Source organism: Myxine glutinosa, chromosome 5 (genome assembly GCF_964187855.1).
Source record: "Myxine glutinosa chromosome 5, kmMyxGlut1.1, whole genome shotgun sequence".
Classification (NCBI taxonomy): Eukaryota; Metazoa; Chordata; class Myxini; order Myxiniformes; family Myxinidae; genus Myxine; species Myxine glutinosa.
In genome coordinates, this window is record NC_136265.1 from 30826277 (window position 1) to 30839696 (window position 13420).

Here is a 13420-nt window from a genome sequence, read left to right on the forward strand (position 1 = left end):
ACAAACAAACATTTTAACTTTTTGGCCCTTTCAGCCCCATATATGTTTTTACCTTCGCAAAAGCGGAAGGTTATGTTTTGATCGCTGTGTATTTATTTGTATGTCTGTGTGTGTGTATGTTAATCGCATAACTCAAAAAGTATTCAACCGAATTGCATGAAATTTGGTGGGATGATTGGTTATTATACGGGACACATTTGATTAGATTTTGGGAAACAGATTTGCTCAAATTCTGACTATTTTTAACTCGATCGTATTTCACTCAAAGTTATGAGCGACTGAAGAAGAAGATGTCCATCCAGGACGTCATCACTATAACGCGATCTCCCGCGATCATTTCAACCTCAAAAAAAATTATAATTGCAGATTTGACAATAGATGAGGCATATTAACAAACGAATGAAACAGATTTGCTCAAATTCTGACTATTTTTAACTCGATCGTATTTCACTCAAAGTTATGCGCGACTGAAGAAGAAGATGTCCATCCAGGACGTCATCACTATAACGCAATCTCCCGCGATCATTTCAACCTCAAAAAAAATTATAATTGCAGATTTGTCAAGAGATGAGGCATATTAACAAACGAATGAAACAGATTTGCTCAAATTCTGACTATTTTTAACTCGATCGTATTTCACTCAAAGTTATGAGCGACTGAAGAAGAGGATGTCCATCCAAGACGTCATCACTATAACGCGATCTCCCGCAATCATTTCAACCTCAAATGAAATTCAAATTGCAGATTTGTCAATCGGGGAGGCATATTAACAGACGAATGAAACAGATTTGCTCAAATTCTGATTTTTAAAAATCGATCGCATTTCACATAAAGTTTCACATCGCATACACTCCCATGCCAAGTACAGAACAGTAGCTGCGGCGAAGGTATGCGCTCTACCGAGTGCCCGGATTCTAGTTTTCAATGTCCTCTCCCTCTTATTCTCCGAAATTCATGTCTATTCGCAGTCACACTTGCCATCCTCCCTTATTCAAGGTTTATCTCCGAATGGCTTAAACTGTTAAAGAGCAAACCTGGAGCATGTGAATCCGAATTTTCTGTCCAGTCCTTCGTAAGCCTCGTTATGTCTCCGCAATTCCTCGGTAAGACAACGAGGTAAAGATGAACTGCTTGGATTTTGGGGTCATGAGGTCAAAGGTCAAGATCACGTTAGGGATACAAATGCTGTTATTACCTTCGCAAAAGCGGAAGGTTATGTTTTGATCGCTGTGTATTTATTTGTATGTCTGTGTGTGTGTGTGTATGTTATTCGCATAACTCAAAAAGTATTCAACCGAATTGCATGAAATTTGGTGGGATGATTGGTTATTATACGGGACACATTTGATTAGATTTTGGGAGCAATCGGGTCAAAGGTCAAGGTCAAGGTCACGAAAAGGTCAAAATCGTATTTTTGTTGTTCTGTTCCCTACACTCCCATGCCAAGTACAGAACAGTAGCTGCGGCGAAGGTATGCGCTCTACCGAGTGCCCGTTCTAGTTGCTCCTGTTAAATCCTGTTCAATATTGTTATTGCGATAACTTGTGAACCAGTGATGGCATTTTGACCAAAGTTGGTACAAGTATGTATTATGATGCAAATATGAACTGATTTAATTTTGGGGTCAAGAGGTCAAAGGTCATGCCAGGTAAAACGGTGATACTTGAGAACAGCTGAAGGGATGTAAATCAAACAAGTATTATATTTACCGTATGTAATAATGTGGTCGGACACATATCGGTCATGTCGCAATGTCAAAGAGTGTCGTTCTAGTTAAATACATGGTCTAAGGCTGAAGTAATGGTCGAAGTAATGAAGCATGCACACGCGCACACACTTCCAAAAACAGGTGTGAATAGAAGATGCCGCACAAGAAAATGAAACAACAAATACAGCCCCAACAATTACAAAGAAGGCCAAGGAAATATATATAAAAAGAAATATCAAGAAATATACACCAACAACTGGGAGAATGACAAAATCGCAGGATAATACAAAAAGTAATTGGACAAAGTGGTGATAGACAAAGAAGGCTCCTTGGAATGGCTAAGAAGAGGTCAGCTCAACTGGAATGGCGAACGAATCATAATAAGTGGCTATAGGGAGGTCTTCTTCTTCCTGTCTCCATTCTCTTCTCCTACCTACACCCTCCTTTTGTAACTCGACATTCACAGCCATATAGGTTGGTAACCGTTGTGCATTTTAGACACTATTTAATTTTGCTTCTCCTCTTTCCAGATTGGTGGTCTTTCTGTCTTCAGAAAGACAGGCAGGTCGGTGGTCTTTCTGTCTTCTCCCGACTCCTCTCCGGCATAACTTCCCCTGCTCTGTCTGTGCTCTGTCCCCCAAATATTCCTTCAGGATGCATAAGAAATCCTCTTCTTGTGAAACTACCAAAATCAAGACTCTCTGCCCAACCTTCACTCTTTCATTCCTCTTTTTTCCAGCCTCTGGAACAAACTACCTCACTCTCTTCAATCCCACTCCTCCCTCCAGATCTTTAAAACAGCTGTTCACCACCATCTCTTATCTTCCCCCATGCAAAACCTTGATCTTTTGTACCCCTGTTAAAACACCCCAAATCCACATCTTTCAATCTCCAACTTCTTTCCTGAAATTCCGAGTGGTGTTCATTTGCTTTATACTGTGTACTCCTAAGCCCTCTCCCTTCCACAGATCTACCGACGTTCCTGTTCTCTACTTTTGTTGTGCTTGTGTCCTTCCCTCTCTCTCCCCCTCTCGTCTCCCGCTCCCTTTGTTGGATGTTTTATGTGTCCGTGCATGTTTTCGTGTTTCACGTGTTAGCTCTTACACGAGCCTCGATTCTGTATACAAAAAAATATAAAAAATACAGTTAGACACGACTCCAATTAGGTTCATTTATCTCTCCAGACACATTTGAGACAGTAGCGACCCTTAAACACATACAGTACACATTCTTGGCCCTTGATTACCCTCAAAACCAATATTTATCCATCCTGACACATTTATTAAATACAAACACCTCAATTAGTAACCACGAACACTACACATGAAAGCAGCCACATCCTCAGTTTTAACTTGCCTTGGTGGAAAATGCGAGGAGTAGGGCGCTCGGTGGGGCGGGTCCCCGAGCACGAAGCAGAGCTTTCACGGATGATTCACAGCAGAGCGGGGTAGAGTAGTGCTTTGTGCGGGACCAGGCTCCACTCCACTTAAGCAAATATAAAGGCAGACTGCCGTGGCCCCAAGCCAAAGATCTGTTGGGAGCCAGGATTGCCTGCCTGTCATATGAGGAGAAACCGCATTGTGTTGAGGGAGGGACCGTTGCGCCAAGGGATATTCATGTGTGCTGGGCACGAAGTGCCGTGCAAGTGGTGAAAAACGGGAGGAAGGATCGCTTGCCTGTCATCTGAGGGGAAACCCACATTGCCCTGAGGGAAAGACCCGTGCTGCACTTGGCATGGGGCATGTGCAAGTGGTGAAAGGCAGGCAGGCTAAGCAGAGATCTCTGGTGGAGGATGAGCCTGCACTGCACTGCACAGCACCACACTATCACACTGACGATTCCCCCTATTCACTCCTACCTGTATCAGGATTGGTAACCATCCATCGACAGTGCCCAAATAAGATAAGGGCCGACCCTAAGCCTTGCACTAATTCTCTCCTCCTCTATTTCTTCCTCTCTGAATTTCCTTGGAGTGTGATTCTGCTGGGCCCATTTTCCTTGTGTAAATAATCAAATAAGATTGCAGAAGGTTTTAAGCATGAAGTGGGATTAAGCTTTTCAGATTGTGATTATTGACTGTGTGATTTATTTTATTGTCACTTATGCTTGTAAATTATAATTGTGATTGAAATTGCTTTCATTTTGACCATTGAAAAAATTGCTGTGTAAATGTGTTGCTTTATTTTTCCTTGTAAATACTCGGGTGAATTATTTTGGTAAACAGTTATTTTCAACCTGCCCATTTCATTTCTTTTCCTATTGGCTCAGCAAAGGTGCAAGTGATAGCAGGGACGTTCTTCCCCAACCAATTGTCTCCAAAACACTAGCCAGTCCATACTCGGCTACCACTGATTAGACAAGGTGAATACGAACCCAGGGCGTGATCCCTGGTTAGGTTGGCCATGTCACTCCCAGGTAAACGGTGTCAGAAGGATGACTCTGGGAGATTTGGCCATCTGATTGGCGTTCATGGTTGATTAGCAACCTACCGGGTAGCGGAGTTATCCGTGACCGTTTGCCTCAGGACTGGTAGTTGGGAGGGGCCCGAGAAGTCCCCTCACGGTAAACCCCGAAACCCGGATCCGTAACAATATGATGATTAAAATGAGTGATTTAGATATTGAATATATTATTACAAAATTAGAAAACTTAAATAACAAATATTTTCAAAATAGATAGTTGGTACAAGAAAAGGAATACTGCAATCACTTGCGTATACTGTAATCCGCTATTGTGTATAATACGCAGGGCATTTTTCAGATAAAATTATCAGGAAAATACCAGTTCATATGTACAACCAACACCTCAAAAATTTACTTCAGCAAAAATGAACTCAATCTCAGGACTGGAAATTCAGTTAACTAAAAGCAGTATACAGTATATGGAATTCTGTGAGAGCGTAGTCTGAAGCGAGCGGTAACTCAAATTCCACCAGCTCGTGTCAACGGAAACACGAGTTACTTTATTTCACGGTGACTGTAAAATATACAACACGAAAAATAGCACTAAATATTGCAAAAAAATATTGCAAAGCCATAGGAGAATCTGAATATAAACCAAGCAGTATGCTTAATAACAAGAAAAGGTAGCACAGAGTTGTGAAATGCTATCTACAGAAATCAGTCTGATATGTTGAAATCAGGTCATTGATAGTCAATATTAAAATAGTGATCCATCATTCTCCACAAGATCATCGGATAAAGAAGCAATAAATTGGTGAATTACTCACATGACTGTAGTTCTGGAGTGGGTCTTGTGATGAAATACAGTCACGTGAAAAAGTAAGTACACACCATGTAAAGTTTTGACTTTTTCAACATATTTCAACATACGGCTATTTGATCTTCATTTCAACAATATTGATAGATAAAGGTGAAATAATATCACAAATATCATGAAACAATTACATTTTGTAGTCCATTGTATAATTTTATATGAACATAAATACAAATTTCGCATGTGGAAAAAGTAAGTACACCCCGACATTTATCACTACTTCAAATACCTAAAATTAGAATCAGGTGCACCAGCTGAGGTGCAAATGATTAGAACATCGTTAGAGAGGATCTTGGAGGAACCTGTCTTATTTAAACCTCAGATATTTAGTTTGGTTTGCTCTTTGTTGTTGAAGTGTGCGGCGTCACCATGCCTAGATCAAAAGAGCTCTCTTGAGGCCTTCAGAGAGAAGGTTATAGATGCGTACGGGTCTGGGAAGGGATTTAAAAAGATCTCCAAACAATTTGAAATCAATCATTCGACTGTCCGGAAGATCATCTACAAGTGGAGAAGATTCCAAACAACTGCCAACTTGTTCAGGCCAGGCCGCCCCAGCAATTTCAGCCCGAGAGCAGACCGCAAGATGCTTAAAGAAGTCTCTAAGAACCCCAGAATGTCACCACGGGACCTACAGGTAGCTCTTGCCACTGTTGATGTCAAAGTGCACGAGACTACCATTAGAAAGAGGCTGCACAAATTTGATCTACATGGGAGGTGTGCCAGGAGGTAACCCTTGTTGTCCAAAAAGAACATCAGGGCATGACTAAAGTTTGCCAATGAACACCTAGGCAAAGACCAGCACTTCTGGAACAATGTGCTCTGGACAGATGAGTCAAAGGTAGAGCTATTTGGCCACAGTACCAGAAGACATGTTTGTCGAAAACCAAAGACAGCATTTGACCACAAGAACCTAATGCCAACTGTAAAGCATGGTGGTGGAAATATTATGGTTTGGGGCAGCTTTGCTGCATCAGGGCCTGGGCAGCTCACCATCATAGAATCCACTATGAATTCTTCATTGTATCAGAGGGTGCTTGAGGATAATGTGAGGCCATCTGTCGGAAAGTTGAAGCTCAACCGAAGGTGTACGAAGGTGGCTGAAAAGAAAGAAATGGAGGGTTCTGGAATGGCCAAGTCAAAGCCCGGATCTAAATCCCATCGAGATGTTGTGGGGGGATTTGAAACGAGCTGTGCATGCAAGAAACCCCTCAAACATCGCACAGCTGAAATAATTCTGCATGGAGGAGTGGGCAAAAATTTCTCCCAGTCGATGTCAGAGACTGGTAGACAGTTTTAAGAAACGCCTCCTTGAGTTTGTTTCTGCCAAAGGAGGCAATACCACCGATTAGAGCCAAGGGTGTACTTACTTTTTCCACATGCGAAATTTGTATTTATGTTCATATAAAATTATACAATGGACTACAAAATGTAATTGTTTCATGATATTTGTTATATTATATCACCTTTATCTATCAATATTGTGGAAATGAAGATCAAATAGCTGTATGTTGAAATATGTTTAAAAAATCAAAACTTTACATGGGGTGTACTTACTTTGTCACGTGACTGTATGTTGTATTGTCTCGAGCTGAGTGGCGAGACTATCAGCGTGAAAGGAATGACCTTGCGTGACCAGCAATGACCAGCGTGAAAGGCTTATATAAACTGTGTCCATTCGGTATGCTAGAGGTGGCATACTGTATCCCTGCGCTGTAGACTACCGAGATTTAACAGGTACGTAAAGGCTTGCTTGCAAGGAACTAGAAAGAGATGTACGCTTTGGTTGTCTTTATATGGAACTAATAAACTGTATTCTTGTGTTGTAGGATTGGCTTGAGAAATAGTTCAATAAACCTCAATTATTGCCAGAGGGCTGAGTTTGATTCCACAACAGGTCACATTTAAAGGAAGATCTGTAATGTCAATATAAATACAGAATTCTGAGGGAAACGGCACCAAATTCTAACAGAGATACGTTAGCAGGACGTTTGCGCTAATCGTCCCTCTCATAGCGGCACCATGGCTTTGTTCTGGCTCGTAAGGGTGCCTGCCGAGTGTGGTGAAAAGTTGCCATTAAATGAAGGTTTACAATGATGATTACAGTGACCATTACACTCCTCTCCGAAATAATACTCGCAGTGGTTGTTTTTACTGATTAACACAAGGAACTAAGGTTCACGTGAGTCTGTTGGTCACTACTTTGAGTGAAGCGAATTTAAGACAGGTGCCTTCTCTACAAGCACCAGTTTTGAGATCTGTCTCAGGTAGATCTGAAGTGTCTGCCTCATGCACTCTTCCGTCATCACTTGGGTAGGTCTTTGTGGCTGGCAGCATCGTTGAAGTTGTAGGTTGTCTAAGTGATGTGGTGCGTTGTGCAAGCACATCCATCTGGGGAGGCATACAGTCGTGGCCAAAAATATTGGCACCCTTGCACTTTTTTCAAAGAACTCACAATTTTCTCTAAAAATAAGTTGAAATTGACAAAAGTATTTGGTCTCCACAATTCTTTATTTCACTGTTAATATTACAGAACCTTTGTTTTTGATTCAGAACTTAATATGTGCTTTTAAATCAGAAAATAAAAAGAAATGGCATTGACAAAATTATTGACACCCCAGACTTAATATTTGGGAGCACAGCCTTTGGACAAAATAACTGCAGTCAAGCGCTTCCTCTAGCCATGAATGAGCTTCCTCCACCTCCCTACTGGCAGTTTGGCCCACTCTTGTGCAAACTGCTCCAGTTCTCCCAGATCTGAAGGGAGCCTTCTCCCAACTGCTGTTTTCAGATCTCCGCACAGGTGTTCAATGGGATTTAGATCTGGACTCATTGCTGGCCACTTCAGAACAGTCCAGCGTTTTCTCTTGAACCATTCCTGGATGCTTTTTCCTGCATGCTTTTTGAAGTGTGTATGGGGTCATCGTCCTGCTGCAAGACTCATGACCTTCGACAGAGACCCAGGTTTCTGACACTGAATTGAACATTGCGCTCCAAAATGCATTGGTAATCTCCTGATTTCATGATGCCATGCACACATTCAAGGCACCCAGTGCCAGAGGCAGCAGAGCAACCCCAAAACATCACTGAACCTCATCCATGTTTGACTGTAGGGGAAGGTGTTCTTTTCTTTGAAGGCTTCATTTTGTTTTCTGTAAACATAGAGATGATGTGATTTACCAAAAAGCTCTAATTTGGTCTCATCTGTCCACAGGACATTGTCCCAGAAGGATTTTGGCTTGTTCAGGTGTGTTTTGGCAAACTCCAGTCAGGCTTTCTTATGTCTCTCTCTCTCTCAGCAGTGGAGTCCTCCATAGAACCCCCTTTCATTGAGTTGGCGATGGATGGTGCGAGTTGAAACTGTCGTACCAAGTGTCTGAAGGTCAGCTTGAATCTGTTTGGCAGTTGATGGAGGTGCTTTCTCAACCATTGGAACAATCCTTCACTGCAATCTTCGATCAGGTTTTCTCTTGCGGCCACGTCCAGGTAGGTTGGCTACAGTGCAATGGGCCTTAAATTTCCTAATAACATTGCGTACGGTGGACACAGGAACATCAAGGTCTCTGGAGATGCACTTGAGATTGTCCATGCTTGGCTACAATCTTGTGTCTGACCGCCTCAGACAATTCTCTGGTTTTATTTCTTTTCTCCATGCTCATTGCGGTACACACAGTGGCACAAAACAGCAGAATGACTCCTTTTCTCTATTCAAACTGATTGACTGAGTGATTTTTATATTGCAGGCACCTGCAACTCACCACAGGTGAGTTCAATTCCAAAGTAAGGAAGAATCACTTGCTTGAAATCTAATTATTTCTGACAACTTCAAAAAGGTGCCAATAATATTGTCCGGGCATTTTAGGATTTCTGTGTGGAATAAGCTAAGATTTCGTCATTTTTTCAGCTTTTTTTGTTTTGTTCCACTGCAAACCAAAGAAATACATATGTGTATACCAAAAAACTTTTTTATTTCAACAATTTTCTGGAAGAAATGGTGCATTATTTGAAAAATTTGTAAAGGTGCCAAGTAAAGTGGTTAGTAGCAAAGATCTGTTGGGGCCACAATTGATTGGGGATGAGATGAAGGGTTTGACACAGTAGCGGTCGAGCACTTTGGACAATATCGCCAAGGAGGAGATTGCTCGGGGCAAACTGAGTTTGGGAGATGAGGTGAGTCGGTCCGTCAAATATCCCCAGGATGAGATTAAGGTGACCATCACCACGAACCACAAACGGGCACCGGAGACTCCAACATTGGATACCCAGCTGTGGGTGGGGGGGGGGGTGTTTTGGCCCTGAGCTGGACTTGAACATGGAGGAGTTGGGATATAGAGCCTCCAAGGAAGCGATCTCCACAGTGAATTCGGAACAGCTCGAAGGAGGGCAGAAAAACCAGAAGAATGGGGTCGTAAACTGCAGCTGCAGTTGGGCACACGAGGCTAAAATTTTAAACAGGAAATCTAAATTTAAAAATTGAAATCCAATGAAAATCAATCTCAAATTTAAATGGGAATTTAATTTTGAGCAGCCATGGTGGGAGTTGGTCCCCGGGCTGTGTAATTCGGACCAGGAGAGGTCATTGGGGTCGGCCTGGTGGGAAATTTGCCCCCTTTGAAATTGGTTTATGCCAGGCTGCTGGGGGGCTGCGCTGGCGAGATTTGGACGTGGGGTACGACCATGGGTGTTGTGGTACAACCCGGGCCCCACAGGGTCGGGGGGGGGGGGGTCTGGTGGAGTGTGTCGTCCCTGGTCCATTGGGGCGCCGCCCAAGCGAGTGTCTCGGGCCGGTAGGGTTGCCGGACCCTGGGGAGGTTGAGACCTCTGGGGGGTCAGAGGTGGTGACTCAAGGCACCTAGCATAGTGTATCTTGAGGACCACTAGGGGGAGGTGTTGCAGGTTGCTCTTTGGTGGCAGCACCACGGACGGCCAACAACGGCCTGATGTGGTGACTGCCTGGGCATGTGGCCTGGCAGCTTCTCCCTGAGACTCTGGGACAGCCAGCATGTGGTGACCTGCCATGCTGTGCTGGTCTATGGACGCGGGTCGAACCGCATGGAGAGGTATGATATAGCCCACCGGACAACCATTGGGGCATCTGTGGAACATGATTGTGTGAGAATGATCTTCCACAGATGCTCCACTGTGATTTGTGGACTCTCGGCTTGGGAAGAGAGCCATGGGATAAATTTAGGAAATTGGAACAAGCCGAGCATACGGGGCCATGCTCGGCTGTCAAGTGTATGGAGAAGCGCCTTCCTTTGGTGAAAGTAGTGAATTGCGGAAAAATTGGCACGGGTAACCTGAGGGTTAGATGCAAAATTTAAGCGTGAATTTTGTGAGGCCCGAGTGGACACTGGGGACAGTGGCACCATTATTGACCCAGGTGTGTTAGACCAAAGTGTTGGAGGCTGGGACAAAATTGGTAGAGTAGCAGGACACAGCCTTCAACTGGCTACGGGGGCGACGGCACCAATATTGGAATGCGGGGTTGTAAGGATGGAGTTGGGCAGTCTGGAGGTCAATGTGGTAGTATGGGTGGCCGAGGTGTGCGACCATGTCTTCTGCGGTTGAGTTTCTTGGTTGAACACGACTGCCAACTAGACCTTGGGCGAGGTCACATGTGGTTGGGCGCTGAAGGGCTGCAAGTGGTCAGACTGGGGGATGGGAGAGGTGCAGGGGACGTGGCTGGGGGATGCCACGCATTGCGACCATGTCTCCCAGGTCCGAGGCCATGGTAATGGCGGAGTTGGCAGCAGCAGGTGTGGCGTAGTTGGCAGTTGGCAAACTTCAGATGGGCCCGCATGCCCTTCCACAGATAGTCCACAGGGATAGATTGAGCCCCTACCTGGGTCGGGAAGCTCCTGGGTGGATTGGAAGGGCGCGGGGGAAACTTGGTGTGGTAAATGACACCCTTGGACCCGACCAACCTGCGACTACCTGCACTTAAGGTAAGGTGCCTTGATGAGCAATGTCCCAGGGTTTCGGTACTTGCTCATGAATTTGGACATGAGTAATTCGGAAGGGGCGGCGGGCGAGAGTGATTACATGGTCGGTGAGGGGATCAGAGTGTGTGCCACAAAGTGTCTTGTGGGTGGCGTTTGTTTATGTGTGAAGTGTTTGTGTGGTCGTAAGAAAGGATTGAGATGTAGTTGAAGAATGAATGTGAATGGGGATTTCACATGTAAGCAGGCCATGGCAGTGTAGGAACACGAATACCATGTTTTGCACGACAGTTTGAGAATTGAATGGCAGCGGGGGAGGGAGTGTCATTGTGGACTTTGTGGGTTGGGAAGGTGTGTGTGTCGGGAGGTAAGGATCAAGCTCTGGAGGTGCGGTGACTGCGACCCCCACCCCCCCCCGAGGTAATTTGCCCCTGGCAGCCGGTGGTGTCTGGAATTGAAAACCCGTCGGAGGGGGGTCTGGTTGGGAGACCAGTGGTATGGAGACCCCTGGCGACCCGGAGTCTATGAGAGCCTGAGGCCGAAGGAGCCTGGTGCGGAGACCTTCCCCGGCGAGACAACAGCTAAGGAGCTGTTTGGCTGTCATGGGGCCGATAATTGAAGGGGGGGGGGGCGGGGTGAAGAAGTCGCAAGTCAGACACTTGCTTTTGTGACTGCGGGCGCCACAGCATGAAGTGCCCCCACAATCTTGCATGTACGGTACCTCCCCGCTGCCTAATTGAGGATCACACGTGTGTAACGACATTTAAGCCATGGTCTTGCAGGGGGTTTGGAATGGGTGTCTTTAATTATTGGATAAATGTGTGTGACTGATTACTGGGGGTTGTGTGAGTGAATGGGGGAGGATCCGCCGATGCATGTGACTCACCTGTACGACCAGGACAGGTGAGTCCTGGTAGCACTTGGTGGGCAGGAAACCGCACACCGACAGGAAACCCATGGAAAAATTGGGATGGCTCCACAAGTAACGTTGGGCATTGTGGCATCCACCGGGGGATGTGGTCTTTACAAATGTACAAATGGTTGTTGTACAAATGTTCATGGATATTTTTTTCACAAGTTTTGTGGTTAAGGTAGACTTTGTGTGTTGACATTTTTCTTCCCGCCCCAGGAGTTAGGAGCGTGGATTCCAAGAGTTGTAAATATTTGAATTGTTGCTTAAGGGGTGTAGAATGGTAAGGAGAGCAGGCAAGTTAGCTACGGTTCGTTTCCCACAGCCCCTCCTAATTTATTTCATAGGCTAAGTAAGTGTGAGTCGGTAAGTGTTAAGGCTGGAATGGTAACGCCTGCATTGAACATTGCAGGAGCTACGGTTTCCTGGGGGGTTGGGGGGGGAGGGGGGCAGGGAGGGGACTGTGTTACGTGTGTGGGCGTAGGTAATGAAATACCTTAGACGAGGTAGAGTGTATAGAGTAGCGTTCTCCGAATGTCGCAAAGAAGAATCTTCATGTATCTAAGTCAGGGCCGAATGTCCATGTAAGCGTTTGTGCCTCCATGTGAGGGGTGGAGCTATGCTAATTAGATAGGGCATAAGGATAAATTCCCAGTGTATAAATGCCCCTGTGATTCTTCCCTTTGTTCCTGTAAAACCTACTCGGCCAGCCATGCACTCGGCACATAATTACAACAACCCAATCGCCGACGGTACCCAGATACTACTACCCCGCCCAGCCGAACCTTCTCGATGAGCGTCAAGAATGGCCCTGAGGCCACACCCTGAAGGATGATTGGTTGAGGAACGATGGGACGATCGAGTCGCGCCTGGCGATTGGAGTGCGCGTGACGTCAGAGGGAACTTTCTCGGACGGGGAAAGAAAAGGCAAAGTGATCGCCATTTTGCGCTCTCTCGGTCCGGTGTTCGTAGCAGGCAGACACATTCTTTCGCTGTCTCTGGTACTTGCTTCGTGATGGCTGCGCTTCGTGCCCTGTGCACCTGAGAGAAACCTCAGAGCTGGGGGGGGGGGGGAGTTTTTGTGGACAACTCCCTTCGTAAGGAGGCTATCCTGTCTGCTTGCCTCACGCTGGCGGCTGGCTACTGGAGCGGCTCTGCGTCATCTTGTGTGTTTCCCGCGCAGTGGTTCAATGCGACCCCACCAAGTGCTCCTCAAGGTCAGAGTTAAGTGCCGGCCGGCAGAAACATTATTTATTTTTACTTTCATTTTCCCCTTGTGTTGTATGCGAGTCCGAATGGAAGCCCCACAATATAGGAATTAGTTTTACCTTACCATTCATTTTGTTCTCCTTGAATTATTTTCATTAAACTCATTATTTGTGCATTTTTAATTCCTGGGTCTTGTACGTTTATTTGTTTGTGGTTTCAAAAAACCCTTGTCGTGTCCATACTTTCAGGTAAGGGCCTTGTTCTACCTCCCCCCGCGCCTGCCAAAGGAACCAACATCAATTCGGCTGATACGCCTTGGAGTTAAAGCTCGGTCGGCCATCCGTCACCCAGGGGTCTTAACCCCGGGAACGTGACAAT